Genomic DNA, 16,769 nt, shown 5'->3' on the forward strand with positions numbered 1-16,769 from the left:
ATTTAAACTAAACATGCTATGTGCTAATTTCAATTCCTCTGCACATGTAGTGACTCCTCCAAACCAAACCATCAAATGAAGAGGTGTCTTGAATTTCTGGCATACATGTGTCAAGAGACTATGTAATCTAGGCATAAATCAATTTTGTGATTTATATTTGGGATGTGGACTATCTGAGCAACTAATAAACTCCAAATTGCTCCATTCTTCTACTATTTGAATTCTCTAAAAACTGCAATCTCTCAGAGGCTTGCTTAAAATTACAACCAGATTTCATGCTCAGGAAGAAAAAGTCACCTCTAGTGTTCTTTTGTATTTTTAAAATTTATCTTCACTGGGAACCGGAGTGTTTCAATCAAAGCATTTTTTTGCATACGTCACATTAAAAATCAAAATGCTTCCACAATTGCAGGTTCATAAACATGTCTACTAAATGTGCATGAATATGTTGAAATTTTAATATTCATACTTAAAAGTGGGAACGTATGGTGAATTTGAGGCTTACCTCCAGCCCCAGTTGTGCACACTAATTCATGCTCTTTTGTATATTTGGATGTATCGTGATAATGTGGGCAGGAGATTTGGCATCACAATATGAGTACATGTTCTGGGTCCATCCAATGCAGGAACCTCCAGACAGTATGGTTAAAGAAATCCCCTAACTTTGGAAATCCAACACTTAAAATGCACAAAATAAATACATGCATTACAGAATTGCTGCCAAAGACAATAAATGGCAAACACCAGCTATGGTCTTAGTCAAACAATTGTGGACACAGTTCCCACCTCAATATTGACTAAACACATCACTGCTATTATCCTGACCACCTTTGTGCTACTAGATTAATGCTAAGCTAAGCTAACAGAAACGATGGTCAGTTAGTTAGACAGCTGGTTTGCAATGCAGAGTAATGGCAACAAAGCTGAGGTTACCATGAAAGACTCTTCTGCTTAACTTCTCCCCTTAGCCGAGGTATTAGATTAGATTACTTACAGTGTGGAAACAGGCCCTTCGGCCCAACAAGTCCACACCGACCCGCCGAAGCGCAACCCACCCATACCCCTACATTTACCCCTTACCTAACACTACGGGCAATTTAGCATGGCCAATTCACCTGACCCGCACATCTTTGGACTGTGGGAGGAAACCGGAGCACCCGGAGGAAACCCACGCAGACACGGGGAGAACGTGCAAACTCCACACAGTCAGTCGCCTGAGTCGGGAATTGAACCCGGGTCTCAGGCGCTGTGAGGCAGCAGTGCTAACCACTGTGCCACCGTGCCGCCCTCAGTTTGAACCACCATCAGTTGTCTTTCTCTCTTCTGAGAAGCAGGACTTTTTAAGATATAAATTCATCCTAAACTATGATCGGAGTCTACACTCAAATGTAGTGTTGCTAGGTGGGTTGCTAAAGCCAGGCCTCCTCTGCCCATTCAGGTAGATGCAAAAGGTTCCATTTTAAACATGAGTTGTGCTCCTCTATAGCCTGTCCATTAATTATTGCTCAGTCTACATCTAACTAGAGATTACATGGTCATTAAAACCTCATTGGGAGATTTCTCATCTTTCTTGGCTTATACAATTAGTATGGATCAGATTGATGCCAGCAGCACAGGTTTCAATTCATAATCTAGCTGAGGTGGACTCAGGCCTGTGTCTTCACCCTGCCCCATAGTAAAAGATCACAAGAATTTACAAGGTTTTGTGATTAATCACCAAGGACCTGCTTCAGTAGAGAACTCAAGAAGATTACTTCGCTGCCCATTGGACCCCACTGAGCATAAATAGCTGCTACATTTCTCACATTATGACAGTGACTGCATGTCAAAAGTGCTTCGCGAGGTAATGAATAGTGCTATATAAAAGCAAGTTCCTGCTTTTCACTTATGTGGAGAAAAGGAGGTCTCTGAACATTGATCATCCAGGGCAGGAAAATATACAATCCAGCAGTTTTTTAATTATTCACTCCAGTTAAAATCTATTCAATAGCCCCTTAATTTTTTTTAATCAACCTCTCCTTCCCAAAGCAGTCCATCCGCAAGTCTGTCAACTTCTTTGCTAAGTATTTACATTTAAAACTGTCTCAGCACCTTCTATATTACGCTCATCTGCAGAATGTGGCAATCCCAAACAGATAATGAAAATCAATTTATAAATTTATTTATCATTTTTGGTTTCCTTTCATCAAACCAAATACTCCAAGTTCTTCAAGCTCACCCTTCAGAATCAGTTTGGGTTTTTTTCCTCCATATTCTTCAGAGCCCAGACGAAGACTGTACATGGTCAACTGCTTTCTGATTCAAGGATAATACTTACTCGGTCACAAATTTGTCATGAATCCCTATGTATAAATGCAAAGGCTGATTCACAATTTTTGGCCACCTGGTGCAGGATAATCTACAAGTACTGAATCTGGAGCAGAGGATTTGCTTCCTTTTCTTTTGTTCTCTGCCATCATTGGTTCATCATTGAGACACAGCGACTTGAAGCTTGATGCAGCTTGGTGGACCAGTTGACACCATTTTGAACAACTGGTAGCAAGTTTCTCCCAATCAATAACATCAACATTGCTACACTTCAAGGACAGTGTCAGATTTCTTTGACCTCCCCTGGAATGTGAATCATAGAACAGTGAAGAGAACAAGACTGGGCAGAAGAGACACTTTTTACCTATGTGGAAACACTGTACAGTCTAAGTTTATTTTGGTGGAAGTTTTGCCCAAGGGCTTCTACAACTACCTTCAAGGAAGCCACTGATGTTTATTTGAAAGTCCTCCCACTGAATCTCAGAATCTAAAGAGGTTCCAGTTGAAGGGTCTTCACTAAATCCAGAGGATTTAGTGAAGACACTGATACCGAAACCCAGTTAGCTCTCTTTCATGTCACTAATACACAGTTCAGTTCAAGCTGCAGTACAGAAGTGGGGTAACTTGAAGTCTTTGTTGTCAAATATTCACTGTAGTTTGTGTAAGGCTGAGCTGATTCATCATTGGAGATCCGAGTCAATAGTGGCTTTTGCAAGAGTGGGCCTGCCAAGATTTTGGAAATGCTTAACATACTGCAGAGTTCCCTTCGACATATGTGGGGTGAGGGATGGGAGGGAACATCTGGCGGACTAAGTTCATATGTGCTTTGTTATGGCATTATTCAAGGATAGACTACATTCCTTATATACAGAATCAAAGAGATCGGCAGATACTTGAAAATCTGGTGCAGATGGACAACACAGGAGTCAATACATCACCATATAACAATGGTAATCATTTAGTTTTAGCATGAGGCAATTGAGGTTAAAGAATTTTCAAATACAGATGATACTTAATATTCACACCAGAGGGAAGGTGATCTTTGATCATGTTCATGGTCACCATCAGGAAGAGTAAATCAGGGACATCGGTCTTGCTTGATCTTAGTCTGGATTCTGAAAGCATCTGTTTGACACAATCAATACAGTTGTAGAGGTATCATGAAGTACTTGCAGGATCGTGAAGGAGTTTCTTGGCCACCCAAAATTTTGGAGAACAATTCAGAGAGTTAAATGTTTTGGTCAGATGGACAAATACAATGAAGAGTTCCCAGTGACATTTTCAGCATTTTTCCTTGAATTTTCTGGTTTGGTTCTGCCACTGTGGAAACTCATCTCCCTGGGATTTGTAATTTTTCCCTCTACCACGTGTTATACACTGTCCTTAAAATTTCTACCCAAATTCTTTTCTTAATGATGTGTGTATCCATTACTGGACAAAAATACACAGCTCCAGTTCTCTAATCCACAACTACTAAGTTTGCATTTCTGATTCTGGTGTTCCTACCTTAGTTTGTATTTGAACACAATACATATCATCTACTGCCATCAGTACACCTTTCCATCATATCCTGTTCACCTCTTCTTCATTACTTGAAAACCTACATAAGCCATTTTGACATCTGCAAATTTAGCTTTCCCTTTTCTTCACAGGTCCATCTATAAACACTATGTACACTGGGCCCAGCACTGACCCACTTTGTAGCTGAAATCAACAACAACCTCCACTCTTTCTCTGGTTTAGGCAGTTTTTAAAAATGCTGCAGCCTTGCCTATTACTCCATACATTCCAACATTGTGGGTTTAGTGTTCAAGTGATATGGCATCAAAGTCCAAAACCAATGAAGACCAAATTCAGGTGACTGGCTAAAGAAGTGATGAAGAAAACTTTTTTTTCCTGATATGCAAGGAGGCAAATTCACCTGTGGTTTTTAAACCAGAATTAAATAACCACCTGAAGAGGGAAAAAAAATTCAATGCGGTGAGGAAAAGTAGAGGAATGGAGCTATTGAGGAGCTCTTCTTGGTTGCCAGCTCAATGGACAAAATGGCTGACTCTCTATGTTGTTACCATTTTGTGAGTCTATAAGAACTAAATGGATTACTTTGAGAGCGTTTTCACTTTCTGAAAGCATTTTCAAAATTCATTCATGGGATGAGAGTTGACCAGTTTTATTGCCCATTCTTAATTGCACATTAAATAATGTAATTCACACGACGTAATGTTAGAAAGAGTTCCAGGATTTGTATTAAGCAATGAAGAAATGGTTGGAGAGGAATTTTCAGGTGGGGATACTTTTCTATGTTTGCAACCCTTGACCTTCTAAGTGGTAGATGTCACAGGTCTGGATGCACTGTTACAACATTTCTGTGCATTGATGGTGGAGAAAATTAATTTTAAGCTGGTAGATAAGGAGCCAAGCAAACAGGCTGTTTTTTCATGGGCTGGGTGGTGTTGAGTTTCGCTGGAGCTGCAGTTTTCCAGGTAAATGGAGAGTATTCCATCATTGTTGCTTGGAGATGGAATGATTTTGAGGATTGAGATAGCAAGTTACAGTTTGAATTTCTCACCTGCTCTTGTAGCAGTATTTCCTCAATCATAATTTCTTTAAAAATAATTCCAGCAAAAGTACTGAGCAAAAACTCACTCCCTTCAATCCACGTGGACTCACTTTTGCCATACATTAATACCCAAGTGCCTCTTTTAGAGGTGTGTTGCAATTTTGAACTGAAAACAGATGTTCAGCTGATTGGTCCCATATTTCCCCCAGGCTGTTCATAATGTCTTGGGGTCTCAGTAGTGACTTTCCAATCCTCAGTAACAATACTCAACATACAATTAATTTCCTAAAGATAGTGGCTACAATCAGACTAACTTTTTTGTACCTCTTAAGAACTTTTATATGAAGGCTGCTTGTCCATTGATGATAATCCTTGTTAGCATTTCTTTCAACTACAAAAATACCAAATCTTTGCGGAGACAATATTGAATGAAAGCAGAAAAAAATCATTTGGTCAGGGTGTGAGAACAATGCAGAAAGAGTTCTCAAATTCAAAGCAACTATTCTCAAAAGATTTGAAATAGTTTCCTTCTTTCAGCAAAAACAGATTAATGTCAAAATAGGATTTTTTTTTACTTTGCCAGGTCAATACAGCCGTAAATTTTAGAGCTTGCTTGAATTATTTTTAATCAAACTTCATTAAGCCAGCTTTGTCCAGTCATACAATTTCACCTACTTTACTTTGTTTTAAATGCACCTTCTCAGTTTTTCTTCACATTTTGGCAGCCTTGTTTACAATGGAAACGTTATCTCAGGGTGAACACAGACTGGGTAATAAAACCTCCAGTGTAAACCACTGTTGTCCTTAGAAGCTGGAAGCCAGAGATTTTCCACTCCCTACTGCGCTGTAAATCAGTAACTATTTAAGGGCCTCCTCTTAATTATGTGCATGTGATTCAAGTTTAGCATTGATGGCAGTGGATCTCAGCTGTCCACATCACAACCACTATAATTCTTAACACATCACATGAAACCCCAACTTTCACCTACTGTTTTTTCTGAATAAACGGGCAGCTATTTTATCTTCAAGTTGACAATAAATACTTCAAGAGTCAAACAAAATCTCCGACCCACAGTAGCAGAAGCTGCTCAGGCTCCTAGACTATCAATCAGACTTTTGTTTTAATATCTTGGATATCAAAGAGTCAAAAAGTCAGACAGAAAAGGAACTGACAACTATGGCTACAAATGTGAAACAGCAAATAATGGCAATGAATTGGTAGACAAAACTATTTTTAAAATTACTTATTATTTCAGGTTACATATGGCTTTCTGGGTTAAAATGGTAGATCCACCCCAGGGCACTGCTGATTTTTTAAGTGAATAATAGCATACATGATGAAATTGAAGAAAGTGTGCTGGAATGGAGTTAGGTAAAAAGTTCAATTTACATAAGATAAACCATGCTAAGCACAACAAATTGATAGGGAGTCAGAGACAGTGGGATAATGAAATGTTAAACACAATCTTTTTTTTAATGGGGATTGCTGTTGGAAATGGAAGGGAAGCTACAACACAAACCTGGTTGCTGACAGTGGATTATGTACTCTACTACAGAAAAAAACTGCAACTTAGTACGCCTACGTACATGACCCACAATTCACAACATTGGATCATATGGGATTGGGGTAATTTATCAGTTTCAGATAGATGACTGGCTGATGGACAGAACACAGAGTCGGGATAAATGTTTATTTTCCTGGATGGCAAGATGTAACTAGTGCCACAGGGTTTGATCCTTGAACCCCAGCTATTCACAATCTACATTAACGACTTGGATACTAGGATAGAAGGCTCTATAAGCAAATTTGCAGACGACACAAAAATAGGTGGGATGCAAATTGCAATGAGGAAATAAGAACCTTACAAATGGATACAGATAGGTTAGGCGATTGGGCCAAAATGTGGCAGATGGAGTTTAACTGGATAAGTGTGAGGTCATACATTTTGGTCAAAAAAATTGGAAGACAACCTATAATCTAATTGGGGAAGAGACTTCATGGTGCTCTGACGCAGGAGGATCTTGTTATCCACGTTCATGAGTCACAGAAAACTAGCATGCAGGTGCAGCAGATAATAAAGAAAGCAAATGGAATGCTGGCTTTTATAGCTCAGGTAATAGAATATAAAGGTAATGAAGTTTGGTATGCTTTCCTTTATTGGTCAGAGTATTGAGTACAGGAGTTGGAAGGTCATGTTGCGGCTGTACAGGACATTGGTTCAGCCACTGTTGGAATATTGCGTGCAATTCTGGTCTCCTTCCTATCGGAAAGATGTTGTGAAACTTGAAAAGGTTCAGAAAAGATTTACAAGGATGTTGCCAGGGTTGGTGGATCTGAGCTACAGGGAGAGGCTGAACAGGCTGGGGCTGTTTTCCCTGGAGCAACGGAGGCTGAGGGGTGACCTTATAGAGGTTTACAAAATTATGAGGGTCATGGATAGGATAAATAGACAGCCTTTTCCCTGGGGTCGGGGAGTTCAGAACTAGAGGACATAGGTTTAGAGTGAGAGGGCAAAGATATAAAAGAGACCTAAGGGGCACTTTTTCACGCAGAGGGTGGCACGTGTATGGAATGAGCTGCCAGAGGATGTGGTGGAGGCTGGTACAATTGCAACATTTAAGAGGCATTTGGATGGGTATATGAATAGGAAGGGTTTGGAGGGATATGGACCGGGTGCTGGCAGCTGGGACTAGATTGGGTTGGGATATCTGGTCAGCATGGACAGCTTGGGCCGAAGGGTCTGTTTCCATGCTGTAGATCTCTATGACTCTAAGTGTTGTTGCAACTATACAAGTTATTGGTGGGACTGGACCCGGACTACTGTGCATAGTTTTGAACATAGAACAGTACAGCACAGTACAGGCCCTTCGGCCCACAATGTTGTGCTGAGTATTTATCTTAATCTAAGATCAACTATCCTACACACCCCTCAATTTATTGCTATCCATGTGCTTGTCCAAAAATCACTTACATGTTCCTAATGCCTCTGACTCTACTACCACCACTGGTAGTGCATTCCAAGCACCCACCACTCTCAGTGTAAAGAATCTACCTTTGACACTTCCCCGTACCTTTCTCCAATCACCTTAAAAGTATGAATCTTCATGACAGCCATTTCTGCCCTAGGGAAAAGTCTCTGGATATCTACTCAATCTATGCTTCCCATTATCTTGTACACCTCTGTCAAGTCACTCGTCTTCCTTCTTCTTTCCAGTATGAAAAGCCTGAACTCACTCAAAGTCTCTTCATAAGATAAGTCCTCCAATCCATGCAGCATCCTGATAAGTCTCCTCTGCACCCTCTCTAAAGCCTCTACATCTTTTCTGGGTGTCAAGTTTAAGAGATCTATGTACATGGACCCCAAGATCCTGCGGTTCCTCCAGACCACCAAGAATCCTGTCTTTAACCCAGTATTCAGCATTCAAATTCGACCTTCCAAAACGAATCACTTCACGCTTATCCAGGTTGAACATCATCTGCCACTTCTCAGCCCAGCTCTGCATCCTGTCAATGTCATGTTGTAGCATGCAACAGTCCTCAACATTATCTACAACACCAGTGACCTCTACCATCGGTAAACTTACTAATCCATCCTTTCACTTCTTCATTCAAGTAATTTATAAAAACTACAAAGAGCAGAGGCTCAAGAACAGATCCCTGCGGGACACCACTGTCACCGACCTCCAGGCAGTTTTGGTCCCATTATTTGAGGAAAGACATAGTGGCACTGGAGGCAGTTCAGAGGTGGTTCACTAGATTGATCTAGAGATGAGGGGTTTGCTGTATGAAGAGAGTTTGAACAGCTTAGACCTATACTCTCTGGAATTTAGATGGATTAGGTCAAATCGAGGTATTCAAGATGAGAAAAAGGAATGGATAAAACAGAGCAGACGGTTCCTCTTGTGGGGCATTCCAGGAGGAGGGGTCCCAAACTTAGGATAAAAGGGTAGTAAATTTAAGACAGATATGAGGACAAACTTCTCCCAAAGAGTTGTGAATCTGTGGAATTTACTACCACAAAGTGCAGTGGATGCTGGGACAGTTAATAAATTTAAGGAGGAGTTAGACAGATTTTTAATTGGTAATGGGTTGAAGGGTTATAGAAGGCAGGAAAATTGGGATGAGGAGCATATCAAATGGCAGAGCAGAGGTCATGGGCTGAAAGGCCTAATTCTGCTCCTATATCTTATGAATTTATGAACTTATAATGTAAGCAGGGGTTAGACAGTGAGAAATGCGAAGGGATTAATTTGCTCTGCTGATCTGTAAGAAATTGGATGCCAGTTGGGGGGTGGGGGAGTTGATAAGTTTCTCTATCTTGTAGGTACAATGTAAAACATTTGCGTTACCATCACTTATTATTCAAAGTTAATTTACATTATCATTCACTGTTCAGAATCAATAAAAATACTGCAGTAAAAAAAATTTCCACCAGATCTTGCCATCAGGCAATGATCTAAATTACATTATGTCCAGAAACAATCAGGTCACTGCATTGTCTTGAGTGGCATATGACTGCAGGTTGTCTTGTGGGTATTACTGATGGTGATGTAAATGAATAAACTGTTCTCTTGTTCAGAGAGCTTCTCTTGACATGCTTCACAATCATTGCAAAGAGTGTTAAGTGATCCTCCAAAGCTTGTACTTGCTTAACAAATTTTGACTGTTCACAGGGGTTGGTGTATTGCAGTTCCATCAAGTAAGAACCTCAAGAAGAAAAGAACCTAGGGGGTAATCCAGCGTCACTGTCAGGCAGCTGCCAGATGAGGAGAGTATGAGGAGACCTGATGCCCCCAATCACTGCACCCATGACCAAGCAAGTCAGTGTTGCATTAAAAATATGGAAGTTAAATAAAATGGCAACTTGACATGAGCAATTTATGCAGTAGAGTTTGCAATTAAAAGCTGACAGGAAAGATCCAAGTCCAAATTTGAAATTAAAAGTATGAATCAAAAATGGTGGCACGGGATGCAAGGCTAACATGGTCAGGCACTGAACTTTACACACAAGTAAATCAATGACAAGGTCCACAGCTCTTAAATCAATGTACACAGAACAGAGAATGATTTATTCAAGTGACTCATTCCAAGAAATTAGACTAGCATATCAAAAATATCTCAAACCCACTTGGTCTCTAGACTTTCCTGTGATAGGGTAGACAGTATTTCGGACATCTGAGAAACATGTACGGTTAACAAGTGAACAATTGGTAAGACTAGCTCTCATCAGGATAGGCAGACAAAGAAGCAGAGACCTACGAAACACTTAGTGAATAGGACACAAGCAAAACAAAAACATGGGCTAGGGAAACAAAAATCATTGTTGCAACTTATTCCCAGTCAAATCAACTTCAAAAGAAAGGTGGTGGTGGTGTTGGACGTGGAGGGGGCAGAGAGAGGAAGAAATATTCAACACATGTTATACAACCACCTGTATCTATATATATGTCTTCACAGTTATGAAACATCCTATGGCATTCCACAGGACCATCAAACAAAACTCAATACCAAGCCATATAAGACAATGAGGGCAGCTGACCAAAAGCCTGGCCAGAGAAATAGATCTGAAGATTTTAAAGGATGGAGTGAGGGAGATAGATGAAAAAGTTGAGGAAGAGAATTCTACAAAGAGGACAAAGAACTCATGCCCTATCTAATGCCTCAACTGAATTTGCCTCCACTACACTTCCAGGCAGTGTATTCCCACACTACTCACCGCACATTTTTTTCCTTTTGCAAGCACTTCAAAACTGTGCATTCTGGTTCTGTGCATTCCTTGCACAAGCAGAAACAGGCTCTCCCAATTTACTCTGTCTTGGGCCCTTATAGAACTATCAAATATCCCCTCCTCCTCCTCTCCAAGAACAATCCCAACATTTTCAATATTTGTGGTTCCAACAATGAACAACCTTTCTCCAATGCACTCACAACTTTCCTAAAGTGTGGCACCCACAATTGTACACAATACTCCAACAGAAATCTAACCAGCATTTATAAGAGTTCAGCAGAACCTCTCTGCTCTCATTAACTACATTGCTACTCATGAAGCTAAGAATACTGTACGCTTTACTAACAGCTTTTTCTACCTGCCCTGACTTAAGATGTAACCACTATTTGGCCCTTAACACACCTCTATAGAAATATTATATTGACTGAAGCCAGATCACTGCTAACTTTCATGGAAAGTATGACAGATTTATTTTCCAGGGAGAAAGATTAATTACACAAAGATTGAGATCTTACACATTATATTTTCATAGAACTAAAAGGCAACATGACCCAGTGCACTTTGCACTGAAATCTCATCTGGACTGCCACACTCCTTACCTAATGCAGCTACCTAGAGTGCTATATCTTGCTATTCTTTTACTTCTCAGGTAGCCAACATGTGGAGGTGCCAGTGTTGCACTGGGTTAGACAAAGTTAAAAATCACAACACCAGGTTACAGTCCAGCAGGTTTATTTGGAAGTACAAGCTTTTGGAGTGCTGCTCCTTCGTCAGGTAACTAGTGGGGCAGGATCATAGGACACAGGATTTAGAGTAAAAGATCAAAGTGTCATACAACTGATGCAATGATTTTTAATTTGTACTTCTCAACCAATACCAGTTTTTAAAAAAACAGATCACTTGGTCAGTTATCTCAGTATTGTTTGGTGGGCCTGACTGCACCCAATTACTATGCTGTATTTTCTGAAACCAAAGGTTGATGCTGCCCAATCTGACTGCTCATCTGATAGTAAGTTTCAACTTAGTTTATGACTTGAAATTAGTCAAAACTGGCAAACTTGAATGTATTCTGTTCATGAAATATTCATATTCTTGTACCAACATCCCTATAGTTTCTTCCCCACCATCCAGTTTTCAAACACCCCACTCCTATATGCAGATTGAATTATTTATCTCCACAGTTTAATCCAACCATTTGGGAAGCTTTCTACTATACCCCAATGAGGATTACTATACAGTCTTTAATTTTCTACTGCCTGTCTTTCCTTTTTGTGGAAGTTCTATGAAGTATACATAATTGCCTAAAATTTACCACTTCTAGGCTAATCACTATAGAATCCTACGAAAATAAATTGATTTATTCAGTTTGTAAACAAGTGAATTTTAGAGTAATGTTTGTTTTGGACTTCTGTATAGCAAAATATACAAGACTAGCCACATCCCTGCCGGCCATTAAGCTGAAAGGTGGGTATACACACACACGCGCCCCTACTGTTTTATGAGTTGTGTAACCACAATTCACTTCACAAGCTGTTCATCTTACTAAAACTAGCATTTAAAACTAGCATAAACAATTATCCCAGAATTTGTGGATGCAAAATATGTTTCTCAGAATAAAATATTCTAAATATAATTTTTTAAAAAGTAATTCCAGAATCTTTTGTTATTTTCAGAGAGTGGACAGGTATGTCACCCCAAGTACATGTTCCTGCTGGGGTGAGCACTACGTTCAACAACATATTGGCTGGACACAAACTATCCAAATAATTAGATGGTGTCTGATATATAGCTAAATTAGTGTCACACCTCACCAAGAACCTAGCTTGGCAAAACTTTCTAAAACTGCCAAAAATGCAGCATTCGCTCAGAATATGCTACAAGTCTTTTAAAAAGAACCATAAACACAAAAGATACTTATATATACAATCCTGAGTAGATGACAAGTAACTAATATCATTGGCATCACTTCCCCTAATATTTGAGTTTTAATGGATTTAGATCATCTCAAAAACTAAGATCAAATTTCAGAATCTTTTCTGACCTCATTACATTTAGTTTCATACAGTTTCCCCGTAAAGTTAAATAAGAATTGCCTCTCTTTTCACGAATGGATTCCTCTGCCTTTTGATTGGGTTCTTACCTTTATCAACTTACAAAACCGCTGGTTTCATAACGTAATTTGCCTTTAGTAAAGTTATGATTCTCAAGCAGTGTATTATTGGATATATTCTTTGCCATCTTTTTCTAAACTAAATATCTACAACAGTGCATGGTCAAAATTATAGATCCACTTTTTAAGATTTGGAGCCAAAATACCTCGGAAATATCCAATTCAAAATACTGAGATATGGCATTTAGTAAGTGTAGCATGCTTGAGAGAAGGACTCTTGTGGTGCAGAGGTAGTGCCATTATCAATGCACCAGGAGACCCAGGTTCAATTCCCACCTGCTTCAGGGAGTGTGTAATAACATCCCTGAACAGGTGGAATACAAAATATCTAGCATGCCCGAGAGGAATAGGTTGATTTCCTAATACCCTCCAGCACTGGGGTTTTCCTTGTCTCATGTCGGGGCCTGTCAAAGACTAATTGAAAGGGAGACTGATTGCTCTGTCTCATACAGTAATTGTTGCATCCTGCAAACAGGAAGGTGATAGAAAGTGGATGAGACTTGCTCTTTTCTCATCCTGCAATTCCTAAGTGCGTAAAATAGATGATTAAAATCGGAAATTATCTTCTGAATTTTTAAAATGTGAACATTTATCAATATTGTTGGCAATATTTAAGGAAAGCTCATTCAGTCATAACTAGTATGGAGAGACCTGTACTGTAAGACTGATTCTTAATGTGGTTATTAAATGTTGAGTTCAGGTGAGCATACATTCAGTGGAAGAAACATGAGAAGATAGATTTGTGGCACCACCTGTTACACTTGATGCTCTCAGCAGGGTCACCTCATGAAAGGCTTATCTATGTGCATTTGCAATAATTCTCACACAAGAATGGCTGGTGACAATAGATGAGAGATGGGTAAAGCAGGGGCACTTGATATCCAACTCTTACTAGCATATAATATAATTTGGTATCAATATAAAGCAACTACTTGAGAAGAATGAAGATTACACTATTAATTTCAAAATGAATGAATTAAACTGTACTCAAGTTAGGCAATGGCTGATTGCAAAACCCACCTATAACAACAACTACTTTTATTTAAGTAAGACCTTTAACACAGGAAAACAACCCAAGTACTTCACAGGAGTGCAATCAGACAAAAATTGATACCAGACCAAAGAAGGCGATAATAAGTCAGGTGACTAAACTGAAAAACACACAGTTCAGAGAGATCCTTGAAGCAGCCCTCTTACGCCGTAGTGGTAGTGCCCCTGCCCTCGGACCGAGACCTAGATTCAAGTTCCAACTGCTCCAGAGGTGTGTAATAACAACAGCAGGTTGATTAGAATAATAGGTTAAAGGAACCTTTATAGATTCCCTACAGTGTGGAAACAGGTCCTTTAGCCCAACCTGTCCACACCAACCTTCCAACGAGTAACCCACCCAGACCCATTTCCTTCTGACTAATTGACCTAATACTATGGGAAAATTTAGCATGGCCAATTCACCTGACCTGCACATCTTTGGACTGTGGGAGGAAACCAGAGCACCCAGCAGAAACCAATGCATCCACCGAGAGAGTCGCTCGAGGCTGGAACCGAACCCCAGTTCTGGGCGCTGTGAGGCAGCAGTGCTAGCCACTGAGCCACCATGCTGCCCCTTGAGAAGATTGAGAAAGAAGGGTGGTTTAAGGCACACTAACAGTGGAATGAAAAGAGTAAAGTATGCATCAGAATCCAGAGTTGGACGGATCTGAGATTCTGAATGATTGCAACACTGAAGGTGGGGGGTGAGCACCTGAATGGATTTCACAAGAGAATAAGAATGTTTAAATTGAGGGGTGAATGAACTAGGAGCTAATATAGGTCAATAAACATAGAGCCTTACTTTGTTAAGCAGAACTTGGTGCAGGCTAGAATACAGACAGACAGGTCTGAGAGCTTAAGTATATGAAAAACGGAAGAGAGAAGGCTACCAGGAATAGAAGGTAACTAAAGCACAGACAAGGATATCGACAGCTGAGACAGGAGCAGAAAAAGAATGGGATAGTTTTGAATGGACATGACATGGACTTAAACTCAGCTTTGAGTCAAGTGGGCTGGTCACCAAGATTTTGTGCAGACTATTTCAGCCCAATGCAGCATCCAGAGAAAGAGGAAAAAAAACAGTGGCAAGGAAAGAATTTGTGGTAGGATAAGAACTGGCTTTGGTCATTTTAAGGTTTAGTTCGAAAAACATGCAACTCATCCCAGACATCCCTCCAAATCAACACTAGAAATGGAGGAGTCAAGGGTGTGAGGTGGGTGCTGCCTACATACATTTGAAACTTGACAGGTGATGCTGCAGAGCAGCACCATGCAAATGAGAAACAGGAGGGGGCAAACAGAGATAAAAGAATTATGGTCAAACCAACTTCTTAATACAAATATGATTAAAAGCACATGCAAGTCAGGATCAGCTACTAGCAACAAGTAAAACGGTAGAAGCCTAGATTTCAAAACTACAGGCAAGATATACTCAAATTTAATTTATGAGGCCACAACACCCAGCAGAAACTTACGTCTATATTTTAATTCTGGAATACTATGCATGCTTGACAGACTATTTAATACCAGTGCATGTATAACACATGTAAAGCATTATGGATTTTCAAACACATATGCATGTATCAACTGCTTGCTGTAAAATTGCCAGTCGTTTACAAAACCTAAAGTGTTAGCACTTGCCTTTATCAAAAGTGCAACGTCGGCCATTGATTTTTCTTAAAGAAAAACAAGCTCTCAGAGAAAATTCCTGACCCCAGCTCTCAAAATTGCAGCACCAGTTAGACTGAGACATTAGGAAAAAGTGAAGTGAAAAAATGTGTTATGGTAAAGGAGCAATTTGAAATGCAATGTCTGCCCCCAAATAACTGTGGAGATGAATAGAGTCACCGGGGCTAAACTGTTGATTTAAAGGAGGGCCAGCTCTATGAAACTATATGGTTAATGTTCAAGGGGCAACCATCCATCATAGCCCAGACAGAGAGAAAAAAAGTGTGTAAACCCTGTTAATGGTCACATCTCCCAAGGTTTTACTCTGACTTCATCCACCCATCAAAATGGAAAAGGGGGGGGGGGGGGGAGAGAGACAATCCTCACCAACATCTCCCTCTCCCCTAACAATAAAAAAAAACTGGTCTCCCGTCAAGTTGGCCTTTGCCGAGAAAAGAAGAGTGTATTTGGCGGCGGCGGCAGGAGGAGGAAGAGGAGGAGGACATTAAACCTCGGCCACAGGGTCTGAAGTGAAATAAATAAAACAAAGAGGAGTTGTTGGGGGGGGGGGGGGGGTAAGGCCGGCTCGGCCTAGCCGCCGCCTGCAGCCTCTCCCCGGCTTTGGGAGTGAACAGCACTCGCCGACACCCTCCTCCTCCTTCACTCCCCGAAAGGCGAAGCCTCCCGCCTCCCACCTCCTCCCCCCCCCAATCCCCGACAGCCGGGCCGCCATGTTCCCCCGGTCTCCGTCCCCCCCGCCGCCCGGCTCCCACACACCCCCCCCCCCCCCCCCCAACCCGGCCCCGCTTACCTCCGCCAGTCTCTCTTCTCTTCTTCCCCCCCCCCTCCTCCCCTGACGATCCACCTGGTAACCAGGCCGCTGTGGAGTTTCCTTTCCTCCCGCGCCCCCTGTGCCCGGTGCGGCGTTGGCAGGGCCTGTCAGTGTCGGGCTCGAGCTCGGGCTCCACTCGCTTCCCCCTCGGACTCGGCTCCACATCAACAACAGGAGCCCGTCCGTCTGTCCGCCAGCCCGCGCGCCCCTCAGCGGCAGAGCTCAGAACAGCAGCAGGTTCCTCCACGCCCCTCACCCTGAACACTCACACTCTCCTCCTCCTCCATCATCACCACTTTCACACTCCTCTCTTCCTTTCTATTACTCTCCTCCTCCTCCATTGCCACCACTTTCACACTGCTCTCTTCCTTTCTATGACTCTCCTCCTCCTCCATCACCATCACTTTTACACTTTTCTCTTTCTTTCTATGACTCTCCTCCTCCATCGCCACCACTTTCACATTCCTCACCTCC

At 41.1% G+C, this 16,769-nt stretch overlaps 1 protein-coding gene across 3 annotated transcripts in view; it reads right to left on the reverse strand.

Moving 5' to 3' along the window:
• zmynd11 (zinc finger, MYND-type containing 11) overlaps nt 1-16,489 on the reverse strand; it is a 183,855-nt gene extending 167,366 nt beyond the window's left edge. For 2 of the 3 annotated variants that reach the window (XM_060825115.1, XM_060825117.1), the window contains exon 1: nt 16,275-16,292. The gene's annotated coding sequence lies outside the window, so the exon portion shown is untranslated. Of the gene's footprint in view, nt 1-16,274 lie in introns of all 3 variants that reach the window. The other variant, XM_060825116.1, reaches the window with a different exon arrangement.
• Nucleotides 16,490-16,769: the final 280 nt, after the last annotated feature.

Source organism: Hemiscyllium ocellatum, chromosome 5 (genome assembly GCF_020745735.1).
Source record: "Hemiscyllium ocellatum isolate sHemOce1 chromosome 5, sHemOce1.pat.X.cur, whole genome shotgun sequence".
In the NCBI taxonomy this organism is placed as follows: Eukaryota; Metazoa; Chordata; class Chondrichthyes; order Orectolobiformes; family Hemiscylliidae; genus Hemiscyllium; species Hemiscyllium ocellatum.